Raw genomic sequence first — 3,664 nt, forward strand, 5'->3', positions numbered from 1 at the left:
AATTCAGACATTGCGGCATAAAGGCAGCTCCTTTTCGTGCTGTCGAAAGCAGCTTTGAAATCGACGAAGTGGTGGTGTGTGTCGATTCTTCTTTCACGGGTCTTTTCCAAGATTTGGCGCATGGTGAATATCTGGTCGGTTGTTGATTTTCCAGGTCTGAAGCCACACTGATAAGATCCAATCAGTTTGTTGACGGTGGGCTTTAATCTTTCACACAATACGCTCGATAGAACCTTATATGCGATGTTGAGCAGGCTAATCCCACGGTAGTTGGCGCAGATGGTGGGGTCTCCTTTTTTATGGATTGGGCATAGCACACTTAAATTCCAATCGTTGGGAATGCTTTCGTCCGACCATATTTTACAAAGAAGCTGATGCATGCTCCTTATCAGTGCTTCGCCGCCGTGTTTGAATAGCTCGGCTGGCAATCCGTCGGCCCCTGCCGCTTTGTTGTTCTTCAGGCGGGCAATTGATATTCGAACTTCTTCATGGTCGGATAATGGAACGTCTGCTCCATCGTCATCGATTGGGGAATCGGGTTCGCCTTCTCCTGGCGTTGTGCATTCACTGCCATTCAGCAGGCTGGAGAAGTGTTCCCTCCATAATTTAAGTATGCTCTGGGCATCAGTGAGTAGATCACCTTTGGGGGTTCTACAAGAGTATGCTCCGATCTTGAAACCTTCTGTAAGCCGCCGCATTTTTTCGTAGAATTTTCGAGCATTACCCCTGTCGGCCAGCTTATCAAGCTCTTCATAATCACTGCGAGGTAGGCAGCCTGTTTTCTTTCTTCGTCGTACTGTCTACAAATGCGTCTCGTAAGGAGTTTGAAATGCCGTCCCACAGTTCCCTTATACCGAGTTGTTGACAGTCCCTCGTTCAACTGTCTGTTTTGATTGCAGCTTGTCGACGTCGAACCTTCCTTGTGTTTGTTGTAGTGCGTTTTTTGCTGCACAGAGGCGGGTGCGAATCTTGGCTGCAACAAGATAGTGGTCCGAGTCGATGCTAGGACCTCGGAGCGCTCGCACATCTAAAACACTGGAGACGTGTCTTCCGTCTATCCCAACATGATCGATCTCGTTGGTATCTAGTCTATGCTGGAATCTAGTACTACAGATAACCATATTTCGGGCCCGGCGAAGTCAATCAGCCTCAACCCATTTGGGGATGTTTCGTCGTGGAGGCTGAATTTACCGACCGTAGTGCCAAAGATACCTTCTTTGCCCACCCTGGCGTTAATGTCGCCAAGCACGATTTTGACATCGTGGCGGGGCAACTCTCATAAGCGCGCTCCAAGCGCTCATAGAAAGCATCTTTGGTCACATCGTCCTTCTCTTCCGTCGGGGCGTGGGCGCAAATTAGCGATATGTTGAAGAACCTCGCTTTGATGCGGATTGTGGCTAGACGTTCATTCACCGCAGTGAATGATAGTACTCGGCGACGGAGTCTCTCTCCCACCACGAATCCTACACCAAACTTGCGCTCCTTTATATGGCCATTGTAGTAAATGTCTCTGTCCTTGTCCCGTCCATCGCATTTCTTGGACGGCGGTGATGTCAGCCTTTATTTTCACGAGGACATCAACCAGCTGGACAGCAGCACCTTCCCAATTAAGGGTCCGGACATTCCAGGTGCATGCCCTCAAATTGTAGTCCTTATTCCGTTTGCCATGGTCGTCATCAAAAGGGGGGTCTCTCATCCGAGGCTGATTGTTGATTTTTCATTGGTAAGATTTTTTACGTGGCGGGTCCCAAACCCAGCGCACAACCCTGCGGAGGGGATGTTTCGCCTTCTCACATTAGCTCGCCTTCGAACGGATGTTCTTAGGCTACCCAGAGGATACTTGGTCAAAGACCGGAAGTAGTGAGCTGCTTGAGCCATATGTAAAAGAATCGTTTCTGGCCACTCCTAAGTGAATGGCGATCAGGATACTTGGTCAAGACCCCAGATAAAAAATTCAACAAGATTACCAATATAAATAAAAAATTACCATTAGACCTTTTTTGCCCATCTACATCCCGTCAAAAACTTCACTTTATTTATTTTTGTATCGTTACACGAAAAGGTATATCGTACCACAGAATCGAATGGAATTCGCATTCCATAAGCCAATAATCTTCTTAACTTTTTACAATTTTGTTGTTATTATAAGTAGTAAAAGTAAAAGAAAGATGCGAGTTTTAAAAATAAATTATGCCGAAATCAACTTTAGCGGCTTCAGTTAAAATCTACGTATTTTTATGCAAGCGATATCGATTACAAAGTGATACTTTTAACATCTTTTACCACTTTTGTATGATTTATTTCGTTTATTTTTAGCAGAAGCGCCGAGCCAACAGGCAGAGGAGGACAACTGCTTACACAGAACTGTCAACATTCCGGCTCCGTTGTAAATGTGACATCACGAGCATTTTCTCTTCTAGGAGAACCAGCAACACGCGGTGGAGGGTATAAATAGTAGAACGAGCAACATCAAAATTTGGAACGAATGAATGCAACAATTGAGCGAATGTAGATGAAATGGGAAAATTTGTATTGCAACCACATACTATTTTAGTGCTGCATAAATACACGCGAAGGCCGTGTGCGATAAAAATGCGCGCAGCGGGTTGAGGAAAGAAGAAGAAGAGTATTTTTCGAAGTCGCGTACAAAGTTGGCAGAATAATGGATGCGGTTAACGTAGATATTATACAAAGTACATACCCCTTTGTCAATTTAAGAAAAAAATTTCTTTGCCTTTATATAGTATATGTGACCTGGTCTACGGAAAGGGGGAAGGGGGCTTAGGTGTCAAAAAATCAGTTTTCACTTTTTAGTTGATTCGGATGGAAGATGAGATGCTTTTTCACGAGATTGAATCCACTAGTTTTCGCACGTTAGCTCCCTTTTCGTAGACCAGGTCACATATTATTTTACTAAAACCAAATTTCACTGTCTGAGCAATCTATTTCGGAATCGTCGCACTTCAAATATATCAAATACTGTATGACACAGACAAGCCAGAAAATTTCTTAAACCTTTTTTGTGTGTGACACGAGTTGTGAAAATAAATTTTTACTGCATATGCACCGAGGTAAGAGTTTTAGGGTAATATTACAAAGGATACTCAACGTAACTGTCAAGAGCATATTTGTTTTGACAGCAATACCTTTAGATAATATTATACTCTAATAAACACCCTAATATACAAAAAGAAAATACAATATATTTCCAAAAACTTTATAAAGGATCAGGATCTGTAAATAAGTTGAGAGACAAAACTTCTCGAATGTAAATATTTTAATTCATCGCCAAGAAAATGAAAAATAAAACTAAATCTTAAGCCTTCATAGCATCTAAAATACATTTGGTACTGTATTTTTCACTTTAATTTTGACTATAAAAAAGTAAGTAATTAGATTTTTAAGTTATAATTTTGAAACAATAAGCAATATATGTGCACATAAATACATAGGCATTAAAATCATAACGTAGGAGTTTAATCCGCTAAATATTATCAACTCCTCAGCGATCTTCACCATTTTCGCCACTATCTAACGAATCTCTGATGCAAAAAAGAAAACGTAAAACAAGAATTGTATCGAAAAGTTGTAAGACAATTATAACCAATAATTCGCCTTGAAAGCAACTAAGCTAATGTAAAACGTCAAATTTTGCCATACAAAT

Source organism: Bactrocera neohumeralis, chromosome 6 (genome assembly GCF_024586455.1).
Source record: "Bactrocera neohumeralis isolate Rockhampton chromosome 6, APGP_CSIRO_Bneo_wtdbg2-racon-allhic-juicebox.fasta_v2, whole genome shotgun sequence".
Taxonomy (NCBI): Eukaryota; Metazoa; Arthropoda; class Insecta; order Diptera; family Tephritidae; genus Bactrocera; species Bactrocera neohumeralis.